The sequence below is a fragment of the Schistocerca nitens genome, chromosome 5 (genome assembly GCF_023898315.1).
Source record: "Schistocerca nitens isolate TAMUIC-IGC-003100 chromosome 5, iqSchNite1.1, whole genome shotgun sequence".
NCBI lineage: Eukaryota > Metazoa > Arthropoda > Insecta > Orthoptera > Acrididae > Schistocerca > Schistocerca nitens.
Window position 1 is genome coordinate 323,236,973 of NC_064618.1, and position 21,383 is coordinate 323,258,355.

Genomic DNA, 21,383 nt, shown 5'->3' on the forward strand with positions numbered 1-21,383 from the left:
TACTCCTAGGCAGAAGCGAAGCCTCAACCCTTCTCTACGAAAAAGTGTCATTTTTTTCGCCTGATAGTTCCAAGTTAGGTACGAAATGCTACGCTGAATTCTACTCATCAGTCCGAAGGCATAGGTACTTGTGCTTTACAAAGCGCAACTGGGATGTTGGAGGTAGTATGAGTTGACCCCAACCCCTCCACTGTATAATGACTTGCCTTGTCCATTGTTATTTAATGTGAGATCCGAGTTACTATGCGACATGGCAGTTTTCAGGTACACAGAGCTATGCGAGATCGGAAAGAATCCATAGTCCCACAGGGATGTGGGTACCTAGCCACACAACACGTGTTTAAAATTATTCAGCACACATCGGAAAGCCGCACACTGCACCGTAATTAATCATTATACCAGACATCTTTTCAACGGCCCTTCGTAGCCACTCCATATATCATTTGAGACAGTGCTGAATATCTGTCGATACTGTGAGCTGCTTGTCCGCGTAAACCATGTTTACGACGTTATTGACTATTAGTCATGATGCTAGGAACAAGAACTGATATACGTTTGGTTATGGTGCCGATGTACGACTGGTGACTTGTCAGAACGACTCCACCGACACACTACAATATCTCGAGATCTTAACAAAGAAAGATCCAGGAGTAACGTAAAATACATTAACAATTCGGAAAGCACTGCCAGTATCGCGATATGGCTCTGATATGGCTGTACCGAAAGACAGGAGATTTTCATAACAGTGAAACAACTGATTGTTATCATTAGATTCTTCGCCTATTCTTTGTGCTGCAGCTGTTCCTAAGTTACTGAATCTTATTTTTCAAAAAAAAAAGTTTCGCTGACTGGAATTGATGACTCACGTGGTAAGTTCTGTTCTCACAACTGTAAAAACTAATTTCTCGCTTTCTACTTTTATTTTAAATTCGTTCGGTCTTTGTATTCCTAGTAGCTCTACGGAGTGACTGAGGAGTCACCGAACCCCCTCCCCCCACCCCCCTCCCATTGATTATGTACAACCGGAAATATTTGCAAAAGAGTAGCTGATCATGTACTGTGGTCAATGACGTATGACGACACTAAAAACATTAAAAAATGAAAGGATTTAGACCGAGGTTTGTATGAGAATTGCCGGAAAACATGGAACAACAAGTTGAACCCTATTGTGCTTTGATGATACAGCTTCCAAACGTCGTGTCTCTCTCAAGAATGTTATTTTGTGATGAATGTCCGACATATTGTCATTTAGTCAGGACGAGAGCGATTACTAGAGTAAAGAATATCCGCTTTGTGTGCGACAGTTATTTGTGTTGCGAACAGCTTAGGCAATACAGAAGTAATAAATTAAACCACTATACTTGATGCTGGAATTTTATTGCACGAACATCGAGAATGTGGCAGTCGATAAACTTCTTTCCTTTCATCATTTTATATGGGTGGTCTCAGAGAGGAAAAGTTTCGTGAAGGTTTGAAATTATGCGTAAAGTTTGTTGGAAGAGCCTAAGTGCTCTCATACTCAAATATTGACTGAATAGTCTGGGTAATATGCGCAGGGTTAGTTATGCCAAATCGTGACATACACGCAGATCCAACTGTAATACGGAGGAGAATCGCACAGTAACACGTAATTGAAACGTCCCCTTTTGAAAAATTATCTTAAACTGACACACAATATTTTTAGCGCAACGCAATCTGACTTTCAAAAATCCCTACAAAAAAATGGCCCTGACTAACATTAACCTATACCTTTCAGAAATCACTTACCTCACAAAAATCTTGGTTACTCGAACTACTGCAATACAGCGAGCGCCACTACTGCCAGCTAAATGAAAGATTCAAACTACTGAAGGCACTAACTACTGATAGGCATAGTTAGCAAAAGAAAGATTTTGAGAGAGATCAAACAATGTATTTACCTTAATAGTGTTGAAAAATCATAATATATATACATAGCAGTTCATGATATCCAGTATTACAAATTTCAAAACTCCGCCATCTCTCTCCCCACATCCACCACTGCAGGCGGCTCACCTCCAACTGCGCAACGCTACGCGCTGTTAACATCCAGCTGCCGCTGCCCAACACTACAATGGCAGACAACAATGCAAACTAGCCACAGACTGCACACAGCACAGCCAGTGATTTTCATACAGAGCGCTACGTAACGTTGCCAATAAGAAAACATAAAACAGCCTACTTACACAATTTCTTTTTCTCCCGTGGTGTTGCAGTTGGAATGTTGAAATTTCACGATGATATACACTGAAGCGCCAAAGATAATGGCATAGGCATGCGTATTCAAATACAGAGATATGTAAACAGGCAGAATAAGGCGCTCCGGGCGGCAACGTCAGTTAAGGCAAGTGTCTAGCGCTATTGTTAGATCGGTTACTGCAACTACAATGGTAGGTTATCAAGACTGAAGTGGATTTGGACATGGTGTTATAGTCCGTGCACGAGCGATGGGGGACACAATCTACGAGGTAGCGATGAAGTGGGGGCTTCCCGTAAGACCATTTCACGAGTGCACCGTGAATACCAGGACTCCGGTAAAACATCTAATCTCGGACACCGCTACGGCTGGGAAGAGATCCTGCAGGAAGTGGACCGACGACAACTGAAGAGAATCGTTCTACGTGACAGAAGCTCAAATCTTCCTCAAATTGCTGCACATCTCAATGCTGGACCACCAACAAGTGTCAGCGTGCGAACCATTCAACGAAACAACATCGATATTGGCTTTCGAAGCCGGAGGCCCACTCGTGTACCCTTGATGACTGCACGAAACGAAGATTTACGCCTCGCCTGGGCACGTCAACACCGACATGCGACTGTTGTTGACTGGAAACATGTTGCCTACTCGGACGAGTCTCGTTTCACATTGTATTGAGCGGATGAACGTGTACGAGTATAGAGACATGCTCATGAATCCGTGGACCCTGCATGTCAGCAGGGGACTGTTCAAGCCGGTGGAGGCTCTGTAATGATGTGGGGCGCCTGCAGTTGGAGTATGGGATCCCTAATACGTTTAGATACGGCTCTGACAGGCGACACGTACCTAAGCATCCTGTCTGATCACCCGCTTCCATTCATATTATTTGTGCATTCCGACGGACTTCGGCAATTCCAGCGGGACAATGCGACACCCCACACGTCCAGAATAGCTACAGAGTGACTCCAAGAACACTCTTCTGAGTTAACACTTCCACTGGACACCAAACTCCCCAGACATGAACATTATTGAACATATCTGGTACGCCTTGCAACGTGCTGTTCAGGAGACATTTCCACCATCTCGTACTCTTACAGATTTATGGACATCCTGCAGGATTCATGTTTTCAGTTCCCTCCAGCACTACAGAAATTTATCGAGTCCATACCACGTCGTGTTGCGGTATTTCTGCGTGCTCGCGGGGACCCTACACGATATTAGGCAGGTGTACCAGTTTAATTGGCTCTTCAGTGTAGTTCGAAGTTGGCGCTACAGAGGGAATTATGTTTTCATATGCAGCTCCAGTGAGAGAACTTGTGAAGAGGAGCTAAGTATAGTTCGATATTTGAGGTTCAGAGGGCATAAACCGGATGACATTTCCAGGGACATACGTGGCATGTATGGGGAGAACTGCATGGACCGTAGCAATGTCTCCAGGTGGTGTGCATTCTTCCTGGTGAGCCGTGTGAACCTCAGTGAGTCGCCAGGCTCTGGGCTGCCAGTAACAGTTTCAACTCCGCAGAATTTTGGAGCCAGACAGCGATTTTGAACGACCGGCGTGTGCAGCTGCGAATGTTATTACAGAAGGTCAACATTTCGTATGGTGCGGTGTACGATATTGGGCATGGTACGATGAAATTTCGTAAAATTAGTGCCTGCTGGCTAACTGAGAAGCTGACAGACAACCACAAGGGCCGATGAATGATAAGGTTGGATCACGCGTTACGCCGCAGAAAGGCACGACTTCTGAAAAAAATCGTCGCTGGTAAGGAGTCATGGGCGTACCACAATACGTCCGAAGTCAAGCAGGTCCCTATGGAGGTGAAACATGCTGGTTCCCCAACACGAATGACATTCAAAGTGACTCAGTCTGCCACGAAAGTGCTTCTGACAGTGTCCGCCGATGTATGTTGTGTGGTACTGGTGGACTTTGCTGAACACGGAACCACTGAATGCTGCAACTTGCATTAAAATTTGGGTCAATTTATGTCATGCTCTTCGTGATAAACGTCACAGCATTAATGCTGACGGTGTCAAACTTCTTCGTGACAACTTACGCCCAGCCGTACGTTAGAATGCCGCCAAATTTTGGTTGGAGGCGCTCCAGCATCCACCACACGGTCAAGACCTTGCATCATAGAACTTGCATCTGTTTGGTCCCCTGAAGAAACTGCTGGCCGGCCATCGCTTTGCGACAGATGTGGAAGCGAAATCAGCAGTCCGCAGATGGCAATACTCGCGCACAGACTTCTAAGAAAATGTTGAAGCTTTTACTATGGTGGGAAAAATGTGCTGAGGACGTTGGTGACGAGGTAGAAAAGTAGGTAAATGATGTAAATTCATTTCTGACTGTTTTGTTGTTTATTAAACTTTTTAGTAATAAAATTATTGTGCGTTACTTTCCGATCTTCCCTCGAACTACTCCGTTAAACCCTTAACATAATACTGTATCTCTTAACGAGTAGATTATGACAGCGTTTAAATTTAGTCAGTACTTATGTGAAATACTGAAAAATTTGTTGCCCCTGGAAGCGGTAGTCAGGCAACCAGCAACTTGGACCGTGCACCATGAAGCGGAGTAGCCGTTTAGCAATATAGATAAGGTAGAACTGCAGCAGTCTTCGACTGTTGATACCTCATTTATCTTATCGTACAGTTTCGCTATTTTACACAACTGTACAGACACTGTTTTTCTCTAAAGAGTAAAATTTAGTATTCACCTACGAGTTGACACGTCGGAAAAAAAATCTTCAAGCAAACTTCGGAATTCGGCGGAGTGATGATCCAGTTTTCAAAGTTACTGGTTATGCGAAGAGTGCAGTCTGTTAACACCGTGGTCGGCATTACACACAGATGATAAGAGATATCGCCTTAGTTCTTTCACAGCCCAATAGAGAGAACCTTTCTCTTCATGCAATGTTCATAAAACATTAGTTTATTTTGAATTCATGAGTGAGAAACACCAGAAGAGACGCAAGGGCAGCTTATGTATTGCTTTTGGAGGCTGTGTTTCTATGCAGCTACACGAAAGGTCCGAAAATGAGTCATGCATCGGCGTCTAAATATATGGGGAGATCAGAGTCGTCTGTACAAAAGTAGGTAACACGCCGTAAATTGGTTGAAAACGTGAATGACTTTGAAGAACGTGGCTCAATCGGTAAAGTTACTCCAAAAGTGGAAAAAATGATTACTTACCTTTTTTCGGAAAACCCGTTCATAACATTGTGTCAGGAACAAGTAAAATTCGCTTTGAAACAGCTTTAAACGCAAATTCTACGCAATTGGAGGTCTCTTCGACCTAATTATGCGGGTAACTTGGTTTCAGGCGTGCCTCTGAGATGCCAGCCAATAATCGGCGCTTCGGGCGACATATTATTAATTGTAATTTCATTTTTGTTTGTTTCACATATGATGTATGTATATGTTTTAGTTTGTTGCCAAACGCATTTTCTTCTGATTAACCCGACGACGACCTTAGAACCTTTTAAAAAGTATGATTCAAAAAGTGCTACGTGTCCAACGCGCTGAACAGAAGCAAGGAATAACGTACTTTGGCAGGAGTGTGACAAAAAGACTGACAATAATGAAACAAACACCGGCAGTGACGACTAATTAAAAGGCTGGTACTTCTGTGAAATATATCTATATTACAACATAAAAGTGTGAGTAAGAGTGACTGCATTAAGAGTTCTTTTAATGGGTAAAGTTAAGTAATTTTTTCACCGACTGAGTTCCTCTTCTCCTTCCATAATCAAAATTAAGGATGCGTCTAACACTCGTGTCGGCACAGTATTTACTGTTTACTCGCTGATGGTTCACAGGTTACGCTACTTATAGTGAAATAACACAAAATCGTGTCATTAAAATGCCGAACTCTCATAAACGGAGATAACAAAGAAAAGGGAACTGGGCCATCAAAAGAAGCAGTCAGATCGCCGACGTGTTGTGCTGTGTCGGCTGTGCTGTGATGTGGCCATCAGGCCCGCTTATCGCACCAGCACGTGCCAAAAACGCCCACGCACTACCCTGCCACTCCCTACTCCACTCTCCTCCTCCTCCTCCTCCTCCTCCCCCCCCCCCCCCCCCGCCTCTCTACGCTCTACGCCACTCCTTCACTCTTCGATACGCAACACGCCAAGCGTGTGGTGGGGCCACACGCCGGAGGCCGTTTATTTAGATCGCATCAGCGCATACGGCACTAACGAATGCAACCTTCCAGTCACATGTCAACTGCCGCCTCAGTCAACCTCCACATCGGATGCAATCACTACATCACTAAGGCGTTGCCGTTTAGATACAGGAATGCAAATGCTCTCCTTTAGAAGACCGCAAAGACGATGACCGACTTACAGCAACCAGATGCGTAGTGAAAGATTGATCGTGCTAGAGAGCAAGTATCAGCCGGGAAGTATTTCATATGGATTCGGACATGTCATATATGTAAGAGATATAAGAGGGGGGAGGACTTAATTTTAGCGCTCCTTAAGCAGTATTGAATAATTATATTGTTAATACTTGGTCTATCTTCAGTAAACAGTTCAAGAACTACATAATTTCTTCGCAAGCCCATGAAGTGACATAAGCTGGGAATCTGAATGGTGTTCTGACCCGATTATGATATCCACGCTAGTTTATCGTGTGCAAGCCTCTTCACCTCTGCGTAACTACAGCCTACATCCAGGCCGCCCCCCCCCCCCCACACACACACACTAACACACTTCGTCCATTGCCAAATTAATTGTACCATGATGCCTCAAGGTGTGTCCCTTCCACTGATTCTTTCTTTTAGTCAACTTGTACCACAGATTTCTTTTCTACCCAAATAGGTTCGGTAACTCCTTATTAGTCTTTCGATCCGTGTGTCTAATATTCGGCTTTTTTCTGTAGTACTACCTTTCAAAAGCTTCTGTTTGAACAGTTTATCGCCAACGTTTCACTTCTGTCCAAGGCTACACTTTAGACAAACAGTATCGAACAACTTCAAATGTGATGGCTTTGTTTCCCCCTGGACGTAAAAATTTAGACATGGTGCCTTGGTGTCCTCGTTCCCTGTAAATAAAAATGGGTGTCTCGTCAGCAGCATTTGTGGGAAATCGACCGACACGGGTCGATACCTGCACTCTAACAACTATTACCATCAGTCACGGGAACGTTCTATTCTGAGAACCTTGGTGCATCGAGCAGAAACCATCTCACACGCTGAAAAATTGCCGAAGGAACTGAGCCAAGTATGGAAAGCATTCAAAGAAAACGGCTACTACCACCGCTAGATTTCGCAAGCCATCTTTCCAGAAACACGGAACCAGAAGGACCACGGGAAGGATTCTAAGAAGCTTGCGTTTTAGCTATTCTGTGGCTCTGTGACACGAAGATTAGCCGGCTCCCAAAGAACCATAAAGACGTGGTTACAGGGCTCCAGCAAAAATTTGGCAAGCGTCAGGCCTGTGAAAGACGATGCAGGCCTCAGTACGCGAGAAGTACTTTGTGGGTGGGGACAGATTTATGTCTGACAGACCGTGCTTACAATTGAAAAGCGCTCTATAGAAGACTAGATGCTTACACCTTCTATACTCCCAAAAATCAACGGTAGCAGAGCATGCTCTAGAAAATGGACATCCTATTGCATTCGACGGCACATCTTTTATTATACGGACTGATAGTTTCTGGGATATAATAAAAGAAGCGATTGAGATAAAAAATGTGACAGTATCCTGAGTAAAGACGGTGGCCTGCATCTAAGCACGACCTGGGACCTGGTCATCGGAAGGCTGAAACGGGTGCGGAGCGCGCGCAGCGTAGACTTCCTACATGACGATGGAGCTAGCACCAGTGACGTCACAGAAGGCAACACGGCTATACGAGGGCGGCATTAGCTACCAAATACAGTCACCACTTGACAATGGCCGAGAGGTACTTAGCCCAAAGCTCGTGACACATGAATCGATCCATTGTAACACATTTTCAGATGATCGTAAGTGCTGGTCAGCTGGGCCGTATGACACTGATCGGAAAAGGCGGTCGTCAGAGGGAGAAATGTTAAGAATACGGCGGATGGGGTAGAACTTTCCATTTTAATGTTCTGACGGGTTTTGCGAAATGGTGTAGAACTTTATCATGCAGCAAAATAACCTTTTCATGTATAGTGGTCGCTTGTGTGAGTGCTCGGTTGAAATGCATCAACTGATATCGATAATTATCTCCTGAAATTGTTTGCGTCGGTTTCAGTAGCTTCGAAAATCATCTCTCTTCCATCGCCCTGCGGGCCTTCGACTTCAAAATCATCGTTCATGAAGTGTTTAAAACGTTCTCTGGACGTTCTTTCACTAATGCGTGCCTCATCATAGGTCTTACTCAGCTGCTTATGAGCCTCAACTGCAGGTTTCCTCACGTTAAAGCAGAAAATAAAACCTTCTCCGCAAATGACGAGAATTGGTGTCTTCTATCGACATCTTTAATCGATGCACTCACAGATCTACTAATATTTTGATGTTTTTATGTTCACTAATGCCTAATTTTGTTGAATACCACGACCTACCACTTGCACCATCACTTGCCACTACCGCTATCTACTGCAAAACGGCGGAAGCGAAGTTTTAGACGTAAGAAACTGAGAAATTTTGTTATTTGTGTGTCGGCTGTATGTAAAGAATCTTTGCAGGTTACATAAACAATTTTCAAGTCTTAAGTGCAGGGTCTACATCGCTGCGAATGCGCAGACGCGAATAATGCAATCCACCTGTTGCAACAAAAGTTGTAGACTGCTTTCAACTCACCTGTGGTCAACGGTCAGAGCTCACAGTTGCTCCATTCTTGCAGTTACGCAAACGCGCGCCAAATTCTCACATGAGCGACTGCCTCGGTAGAGATCCGCGCCTGTAGTCAGTCACACACGGCCAGCACACCGTGAAGAACATCCGCCGCACGCTGCGTCCAGCCGACACTATTGCTTTATCCGTAACGTCTCTCATTTATTTCTCCATTATTTGCAAAACCAATCTACCATAACTTAAAGTGGACCGAATCGTAACTACAAAAAACCGAATCAGAATCATATCTGTCTCGAATTTAATGATAAAACACCTTGGAGAGGAGAGCGCAGAAGTAAGAAGAACTGCAACATTCACAAGATGATTTAAAACCAGCAGATCGAAGAGCGTACATCGAACAAAAATGATTTTAAAATGAGATGTCAGTTCTGCAAAATTTTGCATTTATGCGCCATCTATGTTTGAAATACAATGAGGCGACAACTCATAGGATAGAGATACGAACATTTACAGATGGCAGAAGAATCGCGTGCACAAGGCATAAAAGGGCAGTGCTTTGGCGTAGGTGTCATTTGTACTCAGGTGATCCATGTGAAAAGGTTTTGCGGTGTCATTATGTCAGTACGACAAGAATTAACAGACTCTGAATGCGGAATGGTAAGTGGAGTTAGATACATGGTACATTCCATTTCGGAAATCGCCAGGGAATTCAATATTCAGTGATACACAGTGTCTACAGCTGGCAGAGAATATCAGAATGTCAATCGGGCATTACCTCTCACCGCGGACAACGCAGTGGACGATGGCTTTCACTTAACGACCGAGAGCAGCGGTGTTCGCATAGAGTTGGCAGTGCTAACAGACAAGCAATATTGCGTGAAATAAACGCAGAAATCAATGTGGGACGCACGACGAAGGTATCCGTTCGGACAATGCGCTGAAATCTGGCGTTAGTGCGCTATTCCACAGACGACCGACGTGAGTGCCTTTGCTAACACCACGAAATCGCCTGCAGCGCTTCTCCTGATCTCGTGATCATATCGGTCGGACTCTGGACGACTGGAAAACCGTGGCTTCATCAGACGAGTCCCGATTTCAGTTGCTAAGAGCTGATGGTAAGGTTGGAGTGTGGTACTGACCCCACCCAGCCATCGACCCAAGTTGTCAACAAGGCACTGTCCAGGCTAGTGAGGGCTCCACAACGTTGTGGGCTGTGTTTACACGGAAAGGCCTGGGTCCTCTGGTTCTGCTCAACCTATCACTGACCGGAAATGGATGTATTCTGATTCAAGAAGACCATTTGCAGTCATTCATGGACTTCATGTTCCCAATCAACGATGGATTTTTTATCAATGACAATGCACCATATCACCGCACCACATTTGTTCGCGGTTGTTTTGCAGATCGTTCTGGACAACTGAAGCGAATGATTTGGCCATCGACATCACCTGACAAATGCCATCGAACATTTACGGGGCATAGTCGAGAGGTCAGTTCGTACACAAAATCCTGCACCACCAACACTTTCGCAATTATGGACGGCAATAGGGTCAGTACGGCTCAATATTTTACTAAGGGACTTCCAAAGACATGTTGAGGCCATGCCACGTCGAGTTGCTCCACTACGCCGGGCAAAAGGAGCTCCGACACGATATTAAGAGGTATCCCATGACTTGTCAGCTCCGCATATAATGGACGTAAAGACTAAAAAAGCAATAGTCGATGAAGAAACATAGCTTGGCATGCAGTGTGATCAGCTGATTAACGAGTCATATATGAGGTGTTATTTAGCAAAACAGTAAACAAATATGTTGCAATGTTGTTGTATGTTGTATGTTCTTCCATAATTCAATATAGGAGTGTGAATTTGAATGATTAACACAGTGGAAAGGAACAGTATCCACACTTCCAAAGGACAACATATGGACCCACTAATCTTCATTATCGGCGTACCGTTACTTTATGAGAAGCAACAGTGATCACAATGTCCATATCTTTGGTATGAGTCGTTTCATTCTTCGGTGTTCTCGTCTATGTGACTTTTGTCTCATGTGTTCAGCCTGAAAATTTATATTCCTGACCTGAGTCTCTACGATTGTACTCATCAAGGGTTTTTGATCCACGAGTTGAAACTTAATTCAAATTAAGTAATTTTCTCTCCTTCCAGCTTGATAACATGTGTTTCGTATTGTTGACTAATGACGAACTTCCCCTCAGCATTAGTAAATTCCGAGCAGAAAATCTTTAGGAGTGAAATATCTTGAAATAAAGACTGGCATGATGTCGGATGTTCAGTAACATTTTACGGAAGAAAGAGAAATGGAGCAGAGAGAGTGGAGGTGCGGCGTGGAGCCGGTGAAAAATCCAGCTGCAGTTTTTCACCGCCAAGTGTGAATTAGGGAGGAATGGCTGCCTATCGATTTTTTAGTCGGTTTGACAGTAACAAGAAATTTTTGTATATGAATGTGCCGAATTACTCCTTGATTCTGAGTGTACTCTATATAATAGCCCACCTACAAATAGCTGGGTAAGCCTGTTCAAATGTCGGAGGAAAGCTACATCTGAATCACTACTCCGCAAACCACCTGACGGTGTGCGGCGAAACGTACTTCCGGTACCACTACCTGAATCCCCTTAGCTGTTCCACTGGCTCGTTGGAAGAATGATTGTCGTTAAGCCTCTGTATTAGCTGTAATTTCTAGAATTTTATCACCGTTGTCTTTTCGCGAGGTGTATGTGGAGGAAGACCAAGAGATGAATACACTAAGCAGATTCAGAAGATGTAGGTTTGTAATAGGTACTGGGAGATGAAGAAGCTTGCACAGGATAGAGTAGCATGGAGAGCTACACTGAAGATAACAACAACAACATGTGGAGGAAGTATTATGTTGTGCAAATCTTCCCGGATAGTACTCTCTCGCCGGCCGCTGTGGCCGAGCGGTTCTACTTCAGTTCGGAACCGCGCTGCCGCTACGGTCGCAGGTTCGAATCCTGTGTGTGACGTCCTTAGGTTAGTTAGGTTTAAGTAGTTCTACGTGTAGGGGACTGATGACCTCAGATGTTGAATACCATAGTGGTCAGAGCCGTTTGAACCATTTAGTACTGTCTCAAGTTTCAATAGTAAACCTCTCCGTGATGCACAATAGCTCTCTTTTAGCGCCCACCACTGTAGTTTGTTGAGCATCACTAACGCTCGGGCGCGGCTAAACGATCCCCGACGAAACGCGCCGCTCTTCGTTCCATCTATTCTGTCTCTTCTATCAGTCCTACCTGGTAATGGTGCCAGACTGATGAACAGTACGCAAGAATCAGTCGAACACGTACCTTGTAAGCCACTTCCTTTGTGGATGGTTTATATTTCCTTAAGTTTCTCACTATGAATCTCAGTCTGGTATCTACTTTTTCTATTACTTTTTTACTCGTATGTGGTCGTTTCGCTTAAGGTCGCTCTTGATTGTTACTCCCAGATATTTTATGACAGACACGGTTTTCATCAATTTGTCATCAGTAGTGTAGTTCTACAGCAGCGGAATTCTTTTCCAACGAATGCGCAACGTGTTAACTTATTTACTTTCAGCATCAGCTGTCAAAGTCTGCACCATTCGTCAATCCTGTGTATGTCGTTTTCATTTTGCCAGTCGACACCATCTTCTGGCGTTTCTGCTTTCTTGTAGACAAGTGCATCATCTGCAATCAGTCGTGAAGAGATTCCGACGCTTTCCACTAAATACTTTATGTAGATTATAAACAATAACACTGCTATCACACTTCTTTGAGGTACTCCGGACATTATATCTGTTGATAATTCCGTTAAGAGCGACGTCTTAAGTTTTGTCTGCAAGGAAGTCTTGAATCCAGTAGCAAATCTGGTACGATACTCTGTAAGCTCGTGATTTTTTTTTTCACTAAACGACAGTACCGGACGGTGTCAAATGTCTTCCTAAAGTGAAGCAACACGGCATCAGCCTGAGCGCCGTTGTCTACGCTCTGGATTTTACGCAGGTACACAGCGAGCTAAGTTTCGCAAGATCCGTTTTCGGAATCCATGTTTATTTTTACAGATTTTGTTCTCCAAAAATAACAGTCTTTAGAATAAAACACGCTCCATAATTGTACAACAGATTGACGTCAATGACATAGGCCTATAATTAGGTACATCTGTCCTACAACCCTTCTTGAAACGGGACTGACTTGCGCTTTTTTTCCCATCGTTAGGTAGCCTTCATTGCTCCAGTGAACTACGGGAGACTGCTGCTCGAATAAGAGCGAGTTCTTTCGCATAATCTGGTCCTGGCGCCTTTCCGCTAGTGAGCGATTTTAGCTTTTCTATTCCGTGATCGATTCTCACATTATCTTCTATTACGGCGTTTTGCAATGTTCAAACCAACATTGATACTCACGGCATCCTTTTACCTTACGCAATTTATTCCCTGCACAACCCATTTTAATTCAACGAAATTCAGTGACTGAACATAACGAAATACCCAGGAAACGATTTCTGGAGAAGAGTTGACGCATCTCATTTCAGTTACCGGCTCAGTTTTTTCTTATATTTGTACGTGGTGGACGTTGAAACACCCCCCCCCCCCCTCCCTCTTTGATGGGACTGGTGTCGAGGGAACAAGGTGGCCAGTTTCTCCAGAAGTACCATAGAAACGTATATGGACTCTCCTTGCGTATGAGCGATTCTAGTATCTTTCTAGAATACTCCATCGTTCTCAATGCAAAGGAACTGTCAATGAGAGGACCAGATCTGTTCCGCTTTGTTGGCATGTGGGTAACGGTGCTTCTAAAAAATTAAGAGGAAGAAACATAACATTGGAAAACAGAACACAGATTCCAGTACGCCGTCACTATCTACATTACGAGGTACCTTATGTTATCAACAAGGAAAGCCGATCACGAAGATTGGTCGTGGAGGTAAAAAAGCAAAGGGAAATATTCCGCATTCTGTTTATTGCTCTTTATGGCAGGGAGAGATGTAAAATTCGTCGCATACAGTGAGGTCAAAAAATCACTATCGGATGTAAACATTTACTGCATTGAATCTACGGAATTCTGGTCGAAACTTACCGAAAATGAGATGTAAACACGGTGCAAGCAAGTCTACGAAGAGGCGTTCTGTCACTTCGTCAGTAAAGGCTCGATTAGAACTGTCCTGGAAAAACAAAAAGAAATCTTTAGTCATCTTCACAGATGATACAAAAAGCATGAGCAGCTACGTTCGCCGTGTAACAAAGAATAATCAGGAGAGTGTTAAGCAAGTAGCTAGTTCATTTCATTTCCTTTCATAGTTGTTTATGTAAATTTTATTTTAGTGGGCATCAATAAATATAAGTATTAAAAAACCGATGGATGTGACAAGCCCATGCGTTATGTAGACAGAACAGCTCTCCCTCCTAAGCCACTTTCGTGATATAAGATTCTTAAATACTTCGCAGATACGATTTTCCTTCCCTCTTCATCTTGGCGTTCTCTGCTTAATGAACTGAGCATACCGTTAAATGAGGTTATTTCACGAGCCTTTAGTGTAGGTGATATTTGTTTCACTCAAAGACTCTTGGTATTCTACGCTGTGTCAACGCACACTGCTATCCGATCGTTCAAAGCATAATTCCCTTTACACGGTCACTGTTAGCTCGAACGTTCATGGCATTGCGGTAGGATACTCAAAATCCTTCAGAGCCAAGAACCATACTGACGGGAGAGGACACGGAACTAATGGTCGGAAACCAATATTTCAGAGAGTGCATAGTCCTGAATGAGTATTTCCCTTGATATACGTGTTTGTTAACAGCTAATGTTTCTGCACCAACTTCGGTGGCGCTACGATGAAACATAATCCATAATCGTTTGTGGGGTGTCTAGGGTGAGTTTCATATATGGATTTTATAGGACGTACACATAAAATCGGTACGCCTCACACCAAAGATTCAGGAAAGAATGAACTAAGAAATAATAGGTAACAGTGACACTAAAAAAATACGTAGTTACCTGTTTACAAGAGATGTTGGAAGTGGTGGCCACGGCCAGCCAGTCCAGTCCATAAGCATTTCGACAGGATATCATCAACTGGTATGTGAGGCGTACTGTTTTCATGTCGAGCACCCTGTATTAAGTTTCTAATATACGCAGCCTCGCTTGAAAACGAATAGGAACGGATACGTGGGTTCCTAGCTGCCTGTACTCCTTGAACAGCCAGGGTTGTTTGCGAGAGTGATGCAATTTTGTATGTAGCTTCGAAAGGCAAGCAGTAAGCTAGTTGTCATTTAACAGCTGCCACGAGCTTATGTGAATGTCATAAGGTATCAAGAAAACAAGATATTCATGTCTTGCTATCAGTCTCTCATCTCAAAGCACTCAGTTTCGTATACACTACCGAAGGTACTATGTTTATGATAAAGATCTGAACCAATCATCAGCAGCAGGAGCTGCTGCTACTTTTGTTGTTGATGAATTATTATTATTATTATTATTATTATTATTATTATTATTATTATTTTATTATTAGAAGACTGGCCTGATGCAGCTCTCCACCAAAGTAAATCATGTGCAACCTACTTTATCTCTAATTATACTGCGAGCTACATACATCTGAACCTGTTTACTGTATTCAGGCCTCCACAATTTGTACCCGCTTTACACACACACACACACACACACACACACACACACACTTCCCTTCATTACAACGCTACTAAGGTATCACAGCATATGTACTATCAACCGATCGCTTTTTTGGGAAAATTTGTATCAAATTTCATTTTTCCCCGTTAGTTATTAGATCTGTCTACCTACTGTTCGGCATTTTTCTGTAGCGCCACATTTCAAAAGCTTCCTGTCTCCTGATGTCTGAACTGTTTACCATCCACATTTAAGTTCCGTACAAGGTTACACTGTGGACAAATACCGTCAGGAAAGACTTTCCAACACAAATTTACATTAGATTTTGACACATTCCTCTTTTTCAGAAATTATTTTCTTGCTGTTGCCAGTCCGCACTTTATATCTTCTCTGCCTTGATCATCAGTTAATTTACTGGCCAAAAAGCAAATTCTTCGACTATTAGTGTCTCATATTCTAATCTTATTCACTCAGCACCACTTGATTTAATTCGACTACATTCCGTTACCATTGTTTCGCTCTTGTTGATGTTTATCCATTAACTTTTTTTCAAGATACCGTCTATTCCTATCACCTACTCTTTCAAGTCCTCAGCAGGTTGTCAGAATTACGATGTCATCGGCCAACCTCTAAGTTTTTATTTCTCCTCCTGACCTTTTATTATTTCTCCCAATTTCTCCTTGGTTTCCTTTACTGCTAGCTCTATGTACAGACTGAAAAACATTAGCAACAGGCTGCATACCTGTCTCACTCCCTTCTCGACCACTGATTTCCTTACATGCTCTTCGACTTTTGCAACTGTAGAGTGGTTTCTGTACAAGCTGTGAATAATCTTCCGCTCTAATGATTTTACCTACACTACACTTAGAACTTTAAGGATCGTATTCCAATCAACAGCGTCGAAAGCTTTCTCTAAATTTACATATGGTATAAAACTTATGTTTCCCTTTCTTCAAGGTGTCTTACAGGTGAAGTTAATGGTCAGTTTTGCCTCGCGTGTTGCTTCATTTCTCCGGTAAACAAACTCATGATCTCCGAAGTTGGGTTATACATGCTTTCGCGTAAATCGCGCTACATGGCGTAGTATAGACGCTGAAGGCAACCACACCAAACTCCTTGTCAGATCTCTTCTTTCGATCCATTACCTGCATTTTTCAGATTGTTACAACACATTCACACCATGAATCATGAATCTCGCTGACGTGAGATGGCTTGCGTGCATCAGCGAGGTAGATATCCGTATCGTAAGTGCAACAGCAATTTCGGGGTACCTGTCGAGTTCCACACTGACCTGTTTTCATGAAGTGAACAGCAACATTTTCAGTGCTTGCAGGGGCAATAGTCTAGATGACTGATCTGGGCTTCTGTCATTATGTCTGGATTAGAATGACAAAGTGATACTGATCAGTTGTTTATAGGACACTACCATTGCAACAGACAACCAGAGAATGAGTTCGGTCACGCCTTCTGTTCCCCGTTGTGACATCGCCTTGCTGCCTCAGCTGCCAGGTCCCAGTTAACTGCAGACGACGCTTACGACAGGTAACGTAACAAGTTGATTTGTTTTCGTTGTTTATCTGTACTACGTATTTGTTTTACACGACCGAATGTCCGGAACGAATTGCGAAAGTGCGCCAAGATTATTACCACCAAGTAAAGCAAGGTCGATACTTCACGCTAACACGCAAAGTGTGAACCTACCCAGAACAGTAATGCCTAGCTTTTCCGTAATACTGTCTTCAGGTTTGTTTCATTCCATGTATTTCTTACTCCTTTCAGTTTTCCTTTCTTTGCTTAGTGCTGGCTTGCCATCTGAGCTCTTTATTTGCATACAGCGTCTTGTCTGTTTTCCAAAGGACCCTAATTTTCCTATCGGCGGCGGCTTCTAGCTTTCTCTTAGTCATACGTCACTGTGGCAACGCCTGTCTTGCCGCAGCTTTATAGACGACTATTGTTTTAAGCAACGCTGCTGTGTTAGCACCACAGCCACCAGTCTTTCGTGTTTCGCAGCTGGGAGGCGGCAATAGCGCTACTAGATCTCAGGTCTCTTCTTTTGCCACACGAAATATAAATAAGAGCCGATCCTATTTTACAAAGACGTTACATTTGGAACCTTTGATGATACTAAGGAATTCAATGTGTCAATGGATCTAGCAGCGTTTACGAGGATTATTTTAGAAGATGGAAGAGAGAAGCCCGCATTTATAGCATTTGTAAATTAAGACGTAAAGGCACCAGAGAGGAAATTCTGACTTGCGGCTGATAATGGAAGCAAGACTAAAGAAGAATCAAAATACCCTCATAGTATTTGTAGACCTGGAAAAGCGTTCGACAATATCAAATGCAGCAAGATGCTCGAAATTTCGAGAAAGCTATAGGAAAAGACGGGGAATATTCAATACGTACAAGAACCAAGAGGGGACAATAAGAATGGAATACCAAGAACGATGTGCTCGGATTTAAAAGGGTGTAAGACAGGAATGTAGTCTTTCGCTCCTACTGTTCAATCTATTCATCGAAGAAGCAATGACGGAAATAAAAGAAAAGTTGAAGAATGGAATTAGAATTCAAGTGAAAGGACTTGAATGATAAGATTCGCTGATGACTCCTCAGTGAAACTGAAGAGGAATTACAGGATCTGCTGTATCGTGTAATGAGTACAGAACGTGGACTGATAGTAAATCGAAGAAAGACTGAAGTAATGAGAAGTAGCAGAAATGAGAACAGCTATGGACTTAACGTCAGGACTGGTGATCACGAAATGGATGAAGTTAAGGGATTGTGCTACCTGGGCAGCAAAATAAAATATGACGGATGGAGCAAGGAGGAAATAAAAAGCGTACTAACACAGGCCAAGAGAAGTCTACTTGAATCAAACACAGGTCATAATTTAAGGAAGAAATTTCTGAGAATGTGCGATGGGAGAAGAGAACTGTATGGTGTTGGAATATGTAGTGTACGAAAATGGGAAAAGAGCAAAATCGAAGCATTTGAGATGCTGCTACGGAAGAATGTTCAAAATTAGGTGGACTGATGAGGTAAGGAATGAAGAGGTTCTCCGCAGAATCTGCGAGGAAAGGAATATATGGAAAACACTGAAAAGAAGAAGGGACAGGATGATAGGACATCTGTTAAGATATCGGGGAATGACTTACATGACATGAGAAGGAACTTTAGAGACAGAGATTGCGATGTCTAGCAAATTAAGGAAGTAGGTTGTAAGTGCTACTCTGAGACGAAAAGTTGGCACAGGAATTCGTGGAAGTAGCAGCGACGAAATAAAAGATTACAGTTAAGCGAGCCGAAAGACATGAAAGGGAACGTGTAGGGAGTGAGACATGAATGTAGCGTATCCCCGATCTTCTTCAGCTGTGAAGGAAACCAAGGAGATGTTTGGGAAGGAAAGTAACGGTCATGAAAAAGTTACAAATGTAAGGTCTTCTGACTCCAACAATTATGTTAGTAAAACATGAAAAGATTTGGAAGAGCAGTTGAGCGAAATGAATAGCGCCTTGAGAAACAGGTTTTAATGTGAACACAAACAAGAGTAGAAAAAGAGTAGAAAAAGAGTAGAAAAAGAGTAGAAAAAGAGTAGAAAAAGAGTAGAAAAAGAGTAGAAAAAGAGTAGAAAAAGAGTAGAAAAAGAGTAGAAAAAGAGTAGAAAAAGAGTAGAAAAAGAGTAGAAAAAGAGTAGAAAAAGAGTAGAAAAAGAGTAGAAAAAGAGTAGAAAAAGAGTAGAAAAAGAGTAGAAAAAGAGTAGAAAAAGAGTAGAAAAAGAGTAGAAAAAGACTAATGGAATGTAGTCGACTTCCGTAATGTGATCCTATGAGACTTTGATTAGGAAACGGAATACCGAAAACTGGAAGATCAACTTTGTTATAAATATTTTAGCATACAACCACTAATATTAGGAACGTAATCCACAGCAGCGGGTTTCTGGAGTCAACCTCCTATCACCTGCATAAGTGAATCCTACATAAAACGCATTTCAGAAGCAGTCAAGGTCAAAATATAAAATCAAAATTATTTGGACTCTAAGTCTTCATCTTGCTTAGAAAATAGCAACAACAGATTCCCTGCTCCATTCATCCACGTTACCGCCCATCCACCGAAGCGTTCCTTCCGTAGTGCTGCAAATACCGGTCGCATCAGCTGCCTCCCCGTGCACCACTAGTCCGTAAAGAAGTGTACGGCTATGACAGACTACACTGAGCCGCCGTTCCATATCGTTCCAAAGATGTTAGAAATGGCATGTGGAGACGTAATACTGACCAAGTATCTGTGCAAAATCGTTCACATTTATTGCACTAACGCCGACCTTAAAAAAGATTTAAAAACCGTTGAAGAAAGTCTTACCTTTTTCGCCAGTTTGTACTGTATGTTAAGTGTGTTACCAAATTTAATGAGCGTTGCAAGGATAGGCAGCAGATGTGACACGTGTGTTTACCGCCTTAACGCTTTGTTGGGTGTGCGATAACATGGATAAGCAGAGTAGAGAATCTGGTGCTGCCATTTTTTAATTAAGACAAAGACTTCGTGTTCAAGTAATTTTATTTGTTTTTATACTTTAGCCTTGAGTGATTCTGAAGTGCATTTTGTGTAGGATGACAGACAGCCAGATGATGGGAGCCCGACTCCCGAAACACGTTGCTGTTGGTTATGTTCCTCATATTAGCGGTTGTACGCTAAAATATTAATAACGATTGCCTAACAATGGCTACCTCTGGTCCTTTAGATGGACAATATTAGAAAAATGTTGCTGTTGAGGCAGTAAAATAACTAATGATGACCAAAGGAGAGACGATATAAAATGCAGACTGACAGTACGAAGAAAAACATTTGTTAAAAAGAGAAATTTGTCAACACTGAATAGGAATTTAAACGTTAGCAAGTTTTTTTCTGAAAATGTTGCTGCTGAGTGTAGCGTTGGCAGCAGGTGAAAAATGGACGAGGAACAGTTCATACAAAACGGGAATATAAGCTTTTGAAATGTGTTGCTATAGAAGAACGCTGAAAATTAGATGGGAAGAGAGAGTAACTAATGACGAGGTACGGAGTCGAACTGGGGAGGAAAGACGTTTATGAAGTAACTTGATTAAAAGACGCAGCCTAGAACAGCTTGCACCAGGATAGACTAGCGTGCAGAGCCGCAACAAACCAGTCTTCAGCCTGAAGACCAAACCAGCTCTGTTCCAATAATTAAACTACACACGGAGATGACAAAGCAGGGGGACAACGATATACACATATACAGATGGCGGTAGTATCGCGTGCTCAAGGTTTAACTGGCAATGCACTGGCCGAACTGTCATTTGCACTCAGGTGGTTCACGTGAAACGGTTTCCAACACGGTCGTGGCCACACTACGGGAATTAAGGCTTAACGCGGAATGGTACTTAGAGCTATGTGCATGGGTCATTCTGTTTCGGAAATCGTTGGGGAATTCAGTATTCCGATACCCACAGTGTCAAGAGTGTGCCGAGAATACCAAATTTCAGGCATTACGTCTCACCACTTCCCGCCATGAATCATGGACCTCGCCGTTGGTGGGAGGCTTGCGTGCCTCAGCGATACAGATAGCCGTACCGTAGGTGCAACGACAGCGGAGGATATCCGTTGAGAGGCCAGAAGACAAACGTGTGGTTACTGAAGAGGGGCAGCAGGTAGGTAGGACACGTTATGGGGCATCAACGGATCACCAATTTAGCACTAGAGGGAAGGGTGAAGGGCAAATATCGTAGAGGGAGACCAAGAGATTCAAAAGGATGTAGTAGTTA

The 21,383-nt window shown here is 42.9% G+C and overlaps 1 protein-coding gene across 1 annotated transcript in view; it reads right to left on the reverse strand.

Moving 5' to 3' along the window:
• Positions 1-21,383, reverse strand: part of LOC126259349 (myosin-IIIb-like) — a 610,509-nt gene that overhangs the window by 530,865 nt on the left and 58,261 nt on the right. The window contains exon 2 of the mRNA XM_049956066.1: positions 14,056-14,140. The gene's annotated coding sequence lies outside the window, so the exon portion shown is untranslated. The remainder of the gene's footprint in view (positions 1-14,055; positions 14,141-21,383) is intronic.